The sequence below is a fragment of the Vipera ursinii genome (assembly GCF_947247035.1).
Source record: "Vipera ursinii genome assembly, chromosome: 16".
NCBI lineage: Eukaryota > Metazoa > Chordata > Lepidosauria > Squamata > Viperidae > Vipera > Vipera ursinii.
In genome coordinates, this window is record NC_139529.1 from 7,590,528 (window position 1) to 7,606,946 (window position 16,419).

Sequence of the window (16,419 nt, forward strand, 5' to 3'; positions counted from 1 at the left end):
TCGCAAAAAGCCAGCTACTTGAACCAAAGGGTGGAGAAAAGAGCTCAGGGTCTCTCTCTCCCTCTCTCTCTCTCTCTCCCTCTCTCTCTCTCTCCCTCCCCCCCTCCCCCCCTCTCTCTCTCTCATCTCTCTCTCTCTCTCTCTCTCTCTCTCTCTCTCTCTCTCTCTCTCTCTCTCCCTCTCTCTCTCTCCCTCCCCCCCCTCTCTCTCTCTCATCTCTCTCTCTCTCTGAATGTGATGGTGAGATTGGCTTTTGAGTTGCTCAGAAAGTTTCTAGCCCTCTGGATTTTTTGGTGGGTCATTTTCTCAAAGAGGTTGAGAATTTAGGAAGATTATCAAAGAGAAAACCAACCTAGAATTAAGGAGAAATTTCCCGACCCTGAGAACAATGGAACAGTGGTACGACATACTTCCAAACGTTCTGGGTGCTCCATCACTGAAGGTTTTTAAGAGGAGATTGGACCGCCATTTGTCTGGAATGGGATAGGGTCTCCTGCTTGAGCAGAGGGTTGGACTAGAAGACCTCCAAGGTCCCTTCCAGCTCTTCTCTGCTGTATTCTGTATTCTTTCATATTCGTCTTGGGAAAAGTTTCTCTTCAGGAATGTTTTCTCATTCAGATGATTGAAGAGAGCGGGAGAGGTTCCCGCTAGGGTTTATTCATGTTATTGGTGATGCTCTCACTTCCAAAAAAGATATCCACTCCAATTGTATAAGGCCACTAATATAGGTAGTCCTCGAACTACGACTGTTATTGGGGACAATGTGCAAATCATACTTACATGTAAATTGTGCAAAGAGTAAAGCATTATGGGGCGGGTATATAAGCCTAAATGCTGTTGCTTTTTCGCAAGCTAGGGAAAAAGAAAAAAAACCCACCAGTGTGATCCAAATTCACCCCTTCCTTTGGTGCGTGTCAGCTACAAATGTCATCCCTTAGAGCACAGAACTGTATACTTCCAGGAAAGAAATCAGATAACATGACAAGTAGCTAAATTAGTTAACAAGGCAGCAAACGGGCACACCCTGAAAGGCGACATCGGCTTTGCCAAGATTTGGCTTTGCAACCCAACCGTTAGAACTTGGGGGGTGGGGGAAGAAGATTCTTGCTTGGTGTGCTCTACCGCCAAGTCAACTCCACGCAGTGCTTTTCTGGAGAATTGAGTGTGGGGATTTTTCCCTGGCTGCTGGGAAAAACACATTGGCATGGACTGTATACGGGCCCAATACATTCTGCAATGGGCTGCAGAATTGGCTTCGCAAAGGGAGAGAGGGCTTTTGGTGTTACAAGTGTGATCTTCCACTAATTGTACCGGGAAGCTAACCATGAAGAATTTAGTAGTAGGGACCAGTCAGCTTCTGAAATGCTACAATGCAGACAACGCTCATTTAGGGACCGTTCAGAGCTATAACCGCATTGAAAAAGGTGAATTTAAGAACGGCAGTGATCCGCTTACCGACAAGGTGGTAAAATGGGACAAAAGCCACTTAACTCTCTTGCTTAGTGATAGAAATGTTGGGCTCAGATGTAAGTTGAGGACTGAGAAGAGAGAGAGAAACATCAAGGAGGTATTTCCAGGGACATCCACTCTCAATATATTTGATCAGAACCGAGACGTCGATGAGTTATAGACCAGGTTTCAAGCTCAGGGTGGTCAACAATCCATTTCCATCCATCAGTGCAATTGTTCCATTCATGGAATGGGGAAAGACAAGCCTCTTTCTTGAAGTGTCCTTCAGTAAATCCACTCCGAAGGTCTGGAATCGATTGGCGTCTGCCGGCTGTCTGCCCCGATTATTGTTTTTTTGCCAATGTTCTTATCATTAGCATCTTTCTGTTGTCATCTGGCTTCTAATGAGGGTTCCAGGTTGTACGAATTCCTCTTTAGTATTCTTAGGTCCTAAAAATGGGAGAGCTCTACTACCTACTACATAAACCTATCCAACTGGAGAGAAAGGACCAAGGTAAAAATAAAGGAGGATATCGGTAGCTCAGGGCTGGAACGAGGAGTCCTCGGGGCTCTCTGAGCTTGGTGGCTTTTCTTGCAGACGTTTCATGACCCAACTAGGTAATATTATCAGAGCTAAGCTCTCAGTTTGACAGATTGTAGGGAAAACAGGTGTCCGGCTCACTTGCAGCATTTCCCCATAAATGTGGGTTTCCTAAGTAGAAATTCCTGTTCTTTGTTTTCTCCTGTTCTACCCACCTATTACTATCAGAGCTCGAACAATCCAGGACCAAAGATTACCAGCTCACCTCCCGGATGTTGCCAGATGCTGCTCTTCGGACACGAGGGAAATTCCGCCTTTCTTCAAACCGCCATTCGGCTCTCCCCTTAACTCAGCAGTAAAGGGCCTGGGTTTAATTGGCAGTTCCCCTTAAGCATGTGTTTAATTCCACCCTGTTGGGAATACAGCCGCTCCTCTTAAATAATTGAGTGACCACAAGATTGGTTAGTTCTGTTTTCATGACCCGTATTGATTTAAGCATAGTTAATCCCTTCAAACATCCATGTCTCCTAAGCATCTGATGGCTCTCTTTAGGGCTATAACCGCCTTGCCGTTAGATTATTTCACATCAGGCATAGTAATGCCACGATAAATCCATCAGGCCCTCCCGTGCTTCGCCAAGGCAAGCACCAGATGGGGACCAGCTTCCTCACTGCTAAACTCTTCATTTCCCCCCAGCGGAAGACAAGCGGGTGAAGATGTTTTATTAATTTATTTCTCTCCGGCTTCCCCTTCTCCTTCCCCCTCCCCTCCTTTTGTTCACCCGTCCATAAATGAACTGGCTGGCAGTGACATTTAATAACCGCACACCCAATTAAGCCGGCAGATTAGAAAGGGCGAGAAAAACCAATAGGGGCGCTTGTAGTTTTGCGGCATAATGAGCAAAGCCCACTACGTCGGGCAGGATCCATGTTTAACAAGCCACTCGGCGGGCATTTCTTGACAACAGTCAGAACTCTGCCTGTCGGTTGGCAGGAATAAGATAAACGGCTCTGACGTTAACGCATTTTTGTGGTGGCCAACAATAAATGGGATACAGATGGAGAAGGATATTTGGAACCGTGGGGTCCTTGGTGCTCTCTGAGCTTGGTGGAGGTTTCTTTCTCTTTGGGGGGGGGGAGGGGACAGATGTTTCATTACCCAACTAGGGAACATCCTCAGTGCTAGAAAGGAGGAGGAGGAGGAGGAGGAGGAGGAGGAGGAGGAAGAGGAAGACGACTGTGGGGTCCTTGGGTGCTCTCTGAGAGATTGGGTGTTGATTTGCAGACGTTTCATTATCCAACTAGGTAACATCATCAGTGCACTGAAACATCTGCAGGAAAACCACCAAGCTGGGACAATACCAAGGACTCCAATAAATGAGTTACTGTGTTTTCCCCTCTTTTTAATCCACAGGCAAAAAAGGAGTCTCTCTCTCTCTCTCTCTCTCTCTCTCTCTCTCTCTCTCTCTCTCTCTCTCTCTCTCTCTCTCTCTCCCTCCCTCCCTCCCTCCCTCCCTCCCTCCCTCTCTCTCTCTCCTCTCTCTCTCTCTCTCTCTTCTCTCTCTCTCTCTCTCTCTCTCTCTCTCTCTCTCTCTATCTCTCTCTCTCTCTCCCCCTCCCTCCCTCCCTCCCTCCCTCCCTCCCTCCCTCCCTCCCTCTCTCTCTCTCTCTCTCTCTCTCTCTCTCTCTCTCTCTCTCTTCCTGTTGCTTCTTATTTGGTCCTTAGATGCCATGGAGAATCAACCATTGCCTGAGCTTTTCTTGTTTTTTTTTAACTTAGCCTGTTGGGCAACCCAGTCCTTGTGGCGAGGAAGCCAAACTTGAGGATTTGGGACAGAGATAAACAACACATGGACTATGAAAGTAGACCATCTCTTCACTGCTCACTTCCAGCATCCTTCCCTGTTGCCCCCAAAAGCCAGGAACTGGGTGCCGTTGTGATTTGCGTTCTTCTTCGGAGGATCGCAAGCGTTGGTCTTGGTCTTTTGCCAGAGATGTCCTCCAAGCAACCAAGAAGAGCAAAGAAATCAGACACTGGGGCAACGCTGTTTGTTTAATACGCTAGGGAAAGATTGGGCAGCAATATATGGGCTGGGCAGAAGAAAAAGAAGAATGGAGAGAAGGAGAAAGAAAAGCGGTGGAGGAATAAAAAGGGTGAGCCCTCTTCTGAGTTTTTGAGCAGCCCACCGTGCCAGAGGTGGCTTCCCCAACCCCGATTTAAGGATCTTCTGGAGGTTTGAAAAGGATGGTGGCTCCGAATGTCACCGTTTCTCCCTCCTGCTGTCCCCATCTATTCCTTGAGTTAGAGCTTTCTTTTCTTGTGAAGCCAACAGAGACAATTAAGCGCATCAGGAACCCTGCAGAACGCTCGTTTATTTCGCCAATATTGTTTCCAAGTCATCAAATATGCATGCAGTTGATGAGCTAAAGAGAAAGAAAAAAAAAGACGCAAAAGTTGCATCTGGGGGTTAGGCAGTTCACGTCAGAAAAACAGAAGATATCCCGCTTCAGCCCACGAGAACTGAGCTGAAACAAAAATAGGCCTTTTTTTTTTTCCCCAATTCCCTACGTGGAAAGACTCACCTTTTTTTTTTCATCAAGAAAAATGGAAAGAAATGAGAATATTTCAGGGATGCCAATGCATGGTTTGCTCTTTCCTGCTGCACCTTTGGATTTGCAAAAAAAAAAAAAATGTAAACATGATCTCTGAGCAGAATAACAGAATAATCGAGTTGAAAGGGACCTTGGAGGTCTTCTAGTCCAACCTATACCATTTCTTTTCCAATCTCTTATTTAAAAAAGCGTAGTAAAAAGCTCCAGTGGCGGAGCACTCACAACTTCCGGAGGCAAGATTAAATGTTCTCACTGTCAAGAAATTCCTCCTTAGTTCCAGGTTGCTTCTCTCCTGGATTAGTTTCCATCCGTTGCTTCTTGTCCTGCCTTCAGCTGCTTTGGAGAAGAGGTTGACCTCCTTTTTCTTTGGGGCAGCCCCTCAAATATTGAAAGACTGCTATCAGGTCACCCTTAGTCCTTCTTTTCACCAAACTAGACATGCCCAATTCCTGTTCTTCATGTGTTTGAGCCTCCAGCCCCCTAATCATCTTTGTTGCTATTCTTCACACTCCTTCTCAAGTCTCAACATCTTTTTTATAGACGTTTACAACCGAATTTTTGGGGTGGGGTGGGGTATTAAAGAGTATAAATAATTGATCAGAGTCTAAAAGTGCCATGCTTTTATTTTTATTTGGGGGGGGGAGAGAAGAGACCCCCTGGAAAAAATCAAACTCCTTCGCTCTGCATCAAGTATGTTCTGTTCTTCCTCTTCAACCTGTGGGAGAGAGACATCTCGGCATGTTTTCAGCTCTCGTAATTAGCCTTGGCAATGAGAAAGAGACAAGACCTTGTTAATGGGATTAAAAAGCTCTTTTCCTGACACCCTTTGAGTGACAGCAGCCATGGCGGCCTCGTTGCCCATCAAAGCTTGAAGGAAGGAAAGATGACAGAGACGTGTTACAACTGGCCTGTTCCAGAGTACAGAGAACGCCAAGACTGGCAGCAGGGAGAAAGGAAATATGAGGGCTTCCCAACTCAAGGTCAAGGAAGCCGGTTACTCAGAACTTTCCCTGGGTTGTGAAGCCTCCACAGCAGGCTTGAAATGTTTTGGGGGAAAACATTTAGGACCTCTTCTCTTTGATGGTCTGAAAGCTAAGTGGGTTCCATCAAACCATAATTGCTCCTGGGGACCGAAGGCTGTAACTCTAGACTTGCCTCTGATCTGCTGTCTAAACGGCCCATCGCATTTCTGATGCTCAAGTCGTATAAGGCTGTTGAAGTCGTGAAGGCCAACTCTTCCTGGCGCAGGACTCCAATCAAAGCATCCCTGACAGAGACCTCTGCCCAAAAGGCCTCCTGGGAAGATGAGGATCGGCTCCAGTGTCAAACTGTTTTTATTGCTGGGGAGTTTTCTAACGCTTGATGGGAATCGGCCTCCTCGTAACTTAAGACGGCTGCTCCGTATCCTATGAAAACATGTTGTGGATTGCTTCTGGCTGACGGTCCCCGCAGGCGTTTCCAAAGATCTGTAACGTCCCCCTTGGCTGTCTCTTTTCAAAGCCATGGCCCCGTTCCAGTCTGTGCTACGTTCACCTGCCATTCGGTGGGAGATGACCTATGACCGGTCAGTTGAATTGCTCACATGTTGCTGACCCAGTCAAGAAAAACTAGTCATTCTCCAGTGTTTAAACAAGCCTAGGGAGGTCTGGATTGTGATAAAGAAAGAAAGAGAGAGAGAGAGAGAGAGAGAAAAAGAGAGAAGGAGGAGGAGGAAGGTGGGGAGGAAGAAGAAGGGAGAGAGGGAGAGAAGGAAATAAAAAGGAAGGAAGGAAGGAAGGAAGGAAGGAAGGAAGGAAGGAAGGAAGGAAGGAAGGAAGGAAATGGAGGGAGAAGAATGTGAGGGAAGGAAGGAGAATGGGAAGAAAAGGAAGGAAGGAAGGAAGGAAGGAAGGAAGGAAGGAAGGAAGGAAGGAAGGAAATGGAGGGAGAAGAATGCGAGGGAAGGAAGGAGAATGGGAAGAAAAGGAAGGAAGGAAGGAAGGAAGGAAGGAAATGGAGGGAGAAGAATGCGAGGGAAGGAAGGAGAATGGGAAGGAAGGAAGGAAGGAAGGAAGGAAGGAAATGGAGGGAGAAGAATGCGAAGGAAGGAAGGAAGGAAGGAAGGAAGGAAGGAAGGAAGGAAGGAAGGAAGGAAATGGAGGGAGAAGAATGCGAAGGAAGGAAGGAAGGAAGGAAGGAAGGAAGGAAGGAAATGGAGGGAGAAGAATGCGAAGGAAGGAAGGAAGGAAGGAAGGAAGGAAGGAAGGAAGGAAGGAAGGAAGGAAGGAAATGGAGGGAGAAGAATGCGAAGGAAGGAAGGAAGGAAGGAAGGAAGGAAGGAAGGAGGGCAACCCAAGGGAACCATTTTCTTTAAATCAAACTTCTTAATTAAAGACCAGCTAGATTGCCAGCAAGGCTAAATCCACGGGTCCCTTTTTTTTCCCCCTTCTTCTTCCACCCATCATCCTTCGCCCGATCCAGATCTCTCCAGCGCAGGAGAGACAGATCGGCCGGGTCAAAGAATAAAACCTGTGTCGTCCCGGGGAAAGAAGCAAAAATGCCAAGCGGCGGCAAGCACCTGGAGAGCAGAGGCTCGTAAGCCCGTCTGCAGGAAAGGCAGCCTGTCAAGAAACAATCCCGGGGTTCCTGCCGTGAACAATTTTGAAGGGCTGCCACCACATTTTTTTTCCCTTCCTTGTCACTATTTTTCCCCCTCTATGTCTGTGACCTTATGAACTTTCGTAATTCTTGGGAATCTCCTGCCCTGAGTGACACCGCAACAGAGAGAGACTTCGGCCCTCAAATTAAATTATCCTCCCCTCCTCTTCTTCCCCTTCCCCCCCCACCCCCGACCAAAAAAAAAAAAATACAATCCCACCATCTGAGAAAACCCACCGAAAAGAATTTTTGGAATAAAGCCTCTGGAATGTAACTCGGCCCATTGTCTGAAGGCTTGCAGAGCAGAAATAAAGTGACCCGCTCAGCTTTGGAGATTTTCACCATGCATTCCCAGCCTCTCTTCCCTCCGGGCATAAGGACTAGAAACTTGTTCTTTTTTTCCTTCCTTCCTTTCTTTCTTTCTTTCTTTTTTTTAAAATAACCACTGATTGATAATCTCAAAACGACACAAACGTGTGAGAAACATGCTAACTCTCACCCTTCTGAAGAGGCTGTTTAAAAAAAAAAGGAATGTCTGATTTATGTGTCTCTCCCCCCACCCCCCAAAAAATATGGACAGGACAAATCCTAAAGTACATTTCCATTTGTATTTAAGAGTGAGTAAAATGAAATGCAGGTAACATCACTCTTTCTTCTCTTCTATTAAAAATACCTGTCATCCATCTTTCTTTCTTTCTTTCTTTCTTTCTTTCTTTCTTTCTTTCTTTCTTTCTTTCTTTCTTTCTTTCTTTCTTTCTCTCTCTCTCTTTCTCCTTCATTCCTTCCTTCCTTCCTTTCTTCCCCTGACTTCCCCTTCCATCCTTCCTTCCTTTCCTCTCCTTCCTTCCTTCCTTCCTTCCTTCCTTCCTTCCTTCCTTCCTTCCTTCCTTCCTTCCTTCCTTCCTGATGTACCTCTGTTGCACAATAACAGCAAACTGGAGGTGATGTGGTCCAAATTCAGTCATAGAATACCCTCCCTTTTTTAAAACCGTTGATAAAAATACGCTTCCCCAAGCCTGTGTTCCATGAGGCCCAGAGAAGGACCAGAGCTCCAAAATTTGCAGATGTTTCATTACCCAAACTAGGTAACATCATCGGGACCCCTCATTTCAACCCTGTGCTACAAATATTCTCCTATAGTAGCAGCCTCCCCCGCTCTCTTCTTCCTAGCTCCCAATAGAAGCTCCAAGCACCGTGTTGTGTTCTTGAGTCAGCTTTTTTTTTTCTCCTCTTGCTAACTGCCAGCTGATGGGCAGTTTAATAAAAAATGACAAGAAGGAAAGAATTTATCTTCCTGCGGTGTTTGCGCCGTGCCTTTTGGCCTTGTCTTAATCACTGTGGAGAATGCAAAAGCGATTAAAAAAGGAGGGGGGGAGGAAAGGAACAGACGAGAAAAGTGGATCGTGTTAGAATTACAGCCTCTTGAGGCTTTGGAATATTTGCCCCAAAGGAGGTCTGTGGATCCCCATAGGGTTGGCTTCCAATGAAAAAGGATCACTGAGATGGTTGGGGAGATTTGAGTTTTCCTTCAAGGAATGGAATGGAACGGAACGGAACGGAACGGAACGGAACAGAACAGAACAGAACAGAATAGAATAGAATAGAATAGAATCTGGAAGGGACCCTGGAGGTCTTCTAGTCCAGCCCCCTCCAAAAAACCCTATACAGTTTCAGACAAATGGTTGTCCAATCTCTTCTGGAGAAAAGTATTTTGGGAAGGAGAGGAACTGAAGACTTCAAATCATCCTCTCAGGACACTTCATTTCTCAAGACATTTTGGATGGACAGGATAACAGTGTTGAAAGGGACCTTGGAGGTCTTCTCCGCCTAAAACAGGGGACCCTATACCATTTGAGACAAGTGGTTGTCCAGTCTATTTTTCAACACCTCCAATGTTGGAGCGATGAGTCGGACACGACTTCGCAGCTAACAACAACAACAATGTTGGAGCACCCACAACTTCTGGAGGCAAGCTGTTCCACTGATCAATTCTTCTATCTGTCAAGAAATTTCTCCTTCTAGGATGGTTCTCTCCTTGACTGGTTTCCATCCATCGCTAGATTGCGATGGAGCCCCCCCAAAAAATATAGAGTATAGTGTAGACAAGTTCTTAGCCACACAACCCAAATTTGGAGATGTCCTCTTCATAGCCTCAGTGTCTCTATTCCAGGAGACCTGGAAATTAACAGAATAACAGAGTTGGAAGGGACCTTGGAGGTCTTCTACACCCACCTCCTACTCAAGCAGGAGACCCTATATCATTTCAGGCAAAGGGTTGTCCAATCTCCTCTTAAAAACATCCAGTGTGGGAGCACCTACACTGGACCCCTCAACTTCTCTGTATGGTGGCTTATTAAACCACCATGAGGGGTAGGTTTCGATCACGTGACCCCCCACAGGTTTGCTGCAATGGTCATGAGTGCTAGAACTGTACCTCAGTCACTTTTTTGTGTGGTGCCTCTGAACGGACAGTCGATAAATAGTTACAAGTTGAGGATTACCTGTAAACGCGGTTATGTGCACATGGCGTGAATCTTGGCTTGCTGAGTTCCCTGATAGCTCGGGACATTTCACAAACCCAGAAAATGGTTTGATTCAGTAACTAGGCAGTGCGTGCACAGACAGCCCCAGTGTGATGGTTAGATGAATCAAGGAGCCTCAGATCGTGTTGCATAAGAATGTGGCTGATTTTGCAAAGCTCTGTAGTCCTACGCATCTTCCTGGTGTTTCTGATTCTTTCTTAAAGTCAGCTGCAGTGATGCACTTTCTCCCTCCCTCCCTGCTTCCTCCTCCTCCTCCTCCTCCTCCTCCTCCTCCTCCTCCTCTCTCCCCAGCCCATCATCCATGCTCCTCCTCGTCCAATAAAGCAACATTACCGAACTCGTGTTTCTTTCCTGGGTTGCCATGGCAACCTGCGAGCTGGCGATGTCAGATGACCGAATCCCAAAAGGAAGGATGCTCAAGGTCGGGAGAACGTGACTCCTAGCAAGGACACAAATTGTGGGTTCGCCCCCCCACCCCAGCCCCGTTGAGACCGAGGCCTCACGCATGTTAACGCCCGCCCTTTTGCAAAAGATTTGGCGTGTGATTCAAAGGGAAGAGGTGAAGAATCCTGTGACACGACCCCTTCCTGCTAAAAACTCCTGCTATTTTTCCTCAGCTCCTGACCTCCTAGCAGTTCGAAAGCATGCAAATGAGAGCAGATAAATAGGTACCACTTCGGTGGGAAGGTAACAATGTTCCGTGCTCCTCAGCGGCTGGCATGAGGAGGGAAATGTCTTTGGACAACGCTGGCACCCTTGGATAGGCAATGGAGATGGCAAGGGAAACTTTTACCTTTGTGTACATATAAATGATTTATCTTGAATCCCATGTATTTTTGGAGAGCTATTTCTCCAAGCCTGATGCTCTGTATCAAAATGGATGGTGCCCGGTCAAGGTTCAGCACTGTGCCTTAAATTATTAGCAGAAAAGCTAATCGCACCCAAACGACTGATTTATTCTCCAAAGCAGCACAGGACAGGACCAGAAGAAAGGGGTAGAAGTTTGTCAGAAGGAGGTCCAGCCTAGAACTAAGGAGAAATTTCCTGACAGTAAGAACAATAAACCAGTGGAACGGCTTGCCACCAGAAGTTATGGATGCTCCATCACTGGAGGTTTTCAAAAAGAGCCGTTCCTCCAGAATGGTGTACGGTCTCCTGTTTGAGCAGGGGGTTGGACTAGACCTCCAAGGTTCCTTCCAACCTTATTATCCTATGTTCTGTTAAAGGAGTCTCCAAAGAGGTTCCCCAAGCCAAAGCTAGATTTATGTTCCTGGAGAACACTAAGTGTGACCTCCTTTATTTTTTGCTAACAGATTCTTGTGTTTTATTTAGGCCAGTTTCCTTTCCTCAACTGAATTGGGGAGAGGGGGTAGCAAATCCAAATCAATGTCAATTTAAGGCTCCGATGTTGGCACCCAACACTTGGCCAACCGTCGGTTGAGCTGCCCACGATTGGCAAGAACAGCCAGTTTCGTGGCAGTCGAAATATCTACCATAAATAGTGGCTTACGGACCCAGCTCTAGTATACTCCCCTAGCCCCCCCCCCCACACACACACTTTATCTGAGACAAGGAGTTGCAATCTTCTGCGACAGACGAAGGAGAGCTATTGTGTGCCTTTCTTTCTTCTCCTTTTCTCAGCTGAAGTAACCTAGGCAGGAGACCAAAGGGTGAGATTAAGGGGATGGGAAATTAAGGCCAAGCTAGGTCAGTTCATATATTACAGCTCCCAGTCTAAATTTCAAGGGACTCTTGAGGTAAGATACAGTTGATGAAAGTCGGGTGGGGTGCCGCATCCCAGATCTATCCGCACATAAAAGAATGTTCTTTATATTAACCCCTTCGTGCCAACTCGAGCTAATGAGTCTTCCCGGCTGCTTAAGGGAGCTCTACATTAAGAACCTGCAGCTCTCTGCCTTGCTTCCGTCAGAGTTAGGGTTTGTGTCAGGAGACAGATGTCATTATTGTGGTGGTGGGACGTCTTGAACTCTGGATTTATTTCTCGCTCATAATTAAAGTTGCAATGAAAGAAGGAGACGGGAAGCAGTAGAAAGAGAGAATGGAAGCTCAATAAGAGAATAAGAGGACAATAGAAATAGGAAGGGACCTTGGAGGTCTTCTGGTCTTCTAGTCCAACCCTACACTATTTCAGACAAGGGGCTGTCCAGTTCTCCTGTTAAATCCCTCCAGTGATGGAGCACCCACAACTTCTGAAGGCAAGCTGTTCCACTGGTGAATTGTCCTCACCGTTAGGAAATTTCTCTTCACGTCTCTCCTAAGTTGTGGTCCCAATTACGGCTGCAAGTCAAAGATGACCTGTAGGCCAGACATCATCACCCAGATGAAGTTGGAGAAGCTTGATCAGAGAGAGGAAGGTCTAATTTCAGTCTTAGGTCATGCAGTGGTCCGTTAGGTGGATGGACAGGAGGGCGCGCCCCATTCCACTGTTGCTTTTTTCCAGTTGATATTTAAGACATGCCACCTTAGATGTGTTCCTCAAAACTAGTCAACCTCCAGGAGATAAAAGAACAGTGAGATGGTGGTGGACAAGACAACCCTAAACCCTCGAAAGAATGTTAGTTATCATCGATTAGAGACCATATTTTCTCTTGAAAACTTTAATAGCGGGGGGGGGGTATAGAAAATGACCATTTCTTGGTGCTATCTGAGCTTGGCTGAGTAGCACTGATGATGTTGCCTCTTTGTGTAATGAAAGGTTTGCAAGAAAATAACCCAGCTCAGCGAGCACCAAGGACCCGCTCATCATTTCAACCCTGAGCTACAATGATTCCTCTTTATTGGTAGAGCAAATCTAATGAATGTAATTAAAAAAATAACAGACAGAATTCAGGAGACTGAAGTAGCTTCAAGTGTGTTTGACATCCTAGCATGGATACGAAGAAGCATTTCTAGAATCCCGAGCTTTAATTGCACAGGTCATCCCTACGGGCTCATGAAGTCTTCATTGTTCAGCCTGGCCTTCCCAAACATGACCCAGATTTTTATGTCCGCTTGTGGCCTTGCCAAACATTCCACAGCACACCAAGGCAACCTTTCGGGAAGGCGTGAGACAAAACACCTCTGCAGACATCCAGGAGACTTCTTTAATGAGAGGCCATGCAAACCCCAAGCCAATCATAAGGGCATGCCCTCCAGCTCTGGAAGACTTGAGGGAAAGCAGGCAGGTGGCTCAAGACATGGATGCCAACTCTGCAGGTGGTAGCTGGAAAAGAACTACTTTCCAACAGAAATGGTCCTCTGAGAAGGGCTGTCCAGCTGGTTCTATCTGCAAGGGGTTCTGCCCTGTTCTTGGGTGAAGGCAGCTGCCTAGGGAACAGCTTGCCTCCAGAAGCTGTGGATGCTCCATCACTGGAGGTTTTCAAGAAGAGACTGGACAGCCAGTTGTCCAGAATGGACTAGGGTCACCTGGTTGAGCAAGGTTCCTCCCAACCCTATGATTCTATGTTCTGTGCAGCATTGAGGATATGTTGGTTTGGGTGAGCAAAGAAGGGCTAGGATTGTAAATGAGATTGCATGGAGGTGTGCGGTGTCCTCTGCTGCCTTGCCCTGCCCCCTTGATGGGAATTACTGCTTATTAACGGCTTCTCCACTGTTAATTTGAAACAGGATTTTGGAATTAATTCTAAGAATCATTTCTGTAGGGAAACACTGTTCGGACTTTGGCCGGACGCTAAAATGAACTGGAAAGAACTAATGATTACTCTTGAAGAACATTTAAATTTGACTTATACATTTCATGTCGGCCAAAGGGCCACGTCAAAACCCTTGCTCTGTTTTCCGACACAACAAAAATAGTAGAAGCCACAGAAGTCTTAACCGCGATTATGCTGGGACTGACACCTTAAACAGCTCCGGCAGCGCAAAAAAGGGATTTTTAAACAGCATCTGGAGAGGAGCTTTTGAAATGGTGGCTTTTCATTAAACGTGGTTGTTGTGGCAATAAAGAGAAGCCTTTTTATCCGAAAGATGGGCGGGGAATAAGGGGAAGTTTTGATCCAGATTCCGGTGTGAGAGGAGCAGTGGCTGAACACGGGATAAAGCCTGTTTCAAGCAATAACACTCATATCACAGAACGGCGCAGATAAAATCAGCTACAAAGCCAGCTCTTTTATGTTCGGATTCAGACAAAGGCGGGAGAGTGGTTTCATAGCCTCTTTCTTTCCCCAATAATCTTATGATGGAGCTCCCTCTAGCTCACACATTTGCAGTTATGGGCATCTATTTCTCTCCCGTGCCTCAATTTAAACACCCCCCACCCCCCATCCCCGTTTACAGAAGGGAGAAGGGGGAAGGCTTTAAATAGCTGGATAGCTATTTCTTGCCGAACAAAGTTGTTTTGTAAAATTACTTGCCCACCTTTCATTCCTCAGGACCAGTTCAGAAGCGGATGAAAATCGGTGTGGGGATGGTGTTGGATGTGGTCAATCAGGCCCTTGGCCTTTTTTTTTTTTAATTGCTAAGATATTTTTTTTAATGGTTTATTCTATTCTGAACGGCAGGAATGCTTGGATTGGATTGGACTGGACTGGGTCTCTTTCCAAAATAAATTCTCCTGTAAGTATTTTACTACAAAAACGACCGGCAGCGTAAACCTCCTCTGCCAATTTGCTATGAAAATGGCATGAGTTTTGGCAGAGCGAATATTTGCGCCTTCTTATTTGATTGCAAATAACGTTTGGAGTTTTGAACATTTATTTAATGGACAAAAAGGATATTTTTTTTAAAAAAAAATGCCCTAAACCCAGCCTGACTTAATCATGCATTTCATCTACTGCCTTGTGCTGAAATGCTAATTTTGGTGGAGATTAAGGAGATGTTTTTACAAGAATAATACCCCACATCTATTTAAATAAACTGCGAAATGATAAGCAGACTACAGGAAAAGAGTTAATTAAGAATCTCCAAGGTAACTTCTATTCCTTTGTTAACAAAACACAAATGTCAAGGGACGGTTATTTTATCTTTAACTGACCAATCGCCCACTATGCATACGTTCGGAGAGAGAACAGTAATAATTTTATAACATCGCAGTTCTAAAGACTCACACCAATAAACGCAATGGATATATTTACACCCTCCATCTTATACACACCAGCTCCCCTGTTTTCACTTTATCTTCGCAGCTCCCCATATATCCTTTCATATATATATATATATATATTTTCTGCAACTACACAATTAAAAAGAAGTTTATTTATACAAATATGTAAAATTAACAAACCACCTCTGGAGATAAATAGGGAGAGAAAGAAGGCAGAGGTAGGAAATTCCACAAGGGCTGAAATTAACTATTGATGAAGCACAGACTGATCAATTTATAAATCCGTGGCAAGCGGCCCCTATTTTATTTATTTTTTAAACCTTTAAGGAAAAAAAAATATGTGGCTTGCATCCATTCATTAAAGAAGCAGTTTCTTAGCAAATTAATACAGAGAGGAAGCCAGGTTGGTTTTTGTTTTTGTTTTTTTTGTAAGGCATTTTGAAATAAGATTTTGAGATAAAATCTTGAGGCGACTCCTTCACTAATCGGATATCTTGTGCACCATATGCTTTTTAACTTTTCAACCATGATAATTTTTTTTTGATGTTTTCTTCCTTTTGTGTCTTCGTTACACGCTGCTCAGAATCCCTTCTTGTGAGTTGGGCAGCCGTATAAATTTTATATATAAATAAACAAATCTTTTTTTTTTAAAGGGTCCTACAGAGAATCCATGACGCTTAACCAGCAAGCATTTCTATATTTCCAAAGTTCCTCGCTGAAATAAGAGAAAATTCCAAGTATCAAAACTGAAATGGTAGCTGGTCAAGAGTTAGCTCCTTACTGAGTGGATTAATTAATCAGTCGGTCTAATGTTATTTTCAAACAGGAGATTAAGAAGGGAATTCTATCTTGCATTTGGAAAAAAAGAAGAAGAAGAAAAATGTCAAAAAGAGGTTTGTTTGTTTTTTTTACTTGCTTTGTAGTGAGAATTTTTCTCTGGTGATCAATCTCTGGGTGTTCATCATTGGCCTGTCTGGCTGGATCGTCTTCTTCTAGGCTTGCTTAGAAGTAAATTCTGTAATTTTTAACGCAAAGAAATACACACTAGGGAAGAATATTCCTCAGCCCTTCGGCCTTAGGGATAGAACCAGCTAAATCTTTAAGGCTTTGGGAATGAAGTTATTTTTGTCTTCTCGAGCAAGGATGCAGTTGTTATTTTTTTTAAAAAAAATAAAATCCTTGAGAAAAGGGAGAACAGCGCTAGGAAAAGCCCATTGGATCAGCTGTCCCTTTGCCCCTTTGAAAGAAATACATCAGGATGTCTATTCCATAATCGAATATTCCAGATATATTTTTTTCTCTCTCTTTCAGCCCAGAATCTGATTTTATCAAAGATTCTGTAGCGCAGTTGTATATTCAAATCAGAGTATTGCAAGGAAGAAACAGAACCGCAGCCTGAAGAATAATCAAAATTATTTGAATTAGTCACCGTTTATCTTTCTTTCAAAAGGTGGGTAGATGCACAGGGATTAAAGAAATTGCTTAAGGAGCGTGCAAACAAGCTTCAAAATATATTTCTGCTGCAAAAACACGTATGCTCATTAGCAATTGCTATTTTGCCTTCTTTTCCTAACG

The 16,419-nt window shown here is 44.9% G+C and overlaps 1 protein-coding gene across 1 annotated transcript in view; it reads left to right on the plus strand.

Annotated features, from left to right (window-relative positions):
• LMX1B (LIM homeobox transcription factor 1 beta) overlaps positions 1–16,419 on the plus strand; it is a 141,600-nt gene that overhangs the window by 109,212 nt on the left and 15,969 nt on the right. The window contains exons 12-15 of the transcript XR_014493916.1: positions 10,400–10,581; positions 14,303–14,357; positions 15,671–15,737; positions 16,156–16,294. The gene's annotated coding sequence lies outside the window, so the exon portion shown is untranslated. The remainder of the gene's footprint in view (positions 1–10,399; positions 10,582–14,302; positions 14,358–15,670; positions 15,738–16,155; positions 16,295–16,419) is intronic.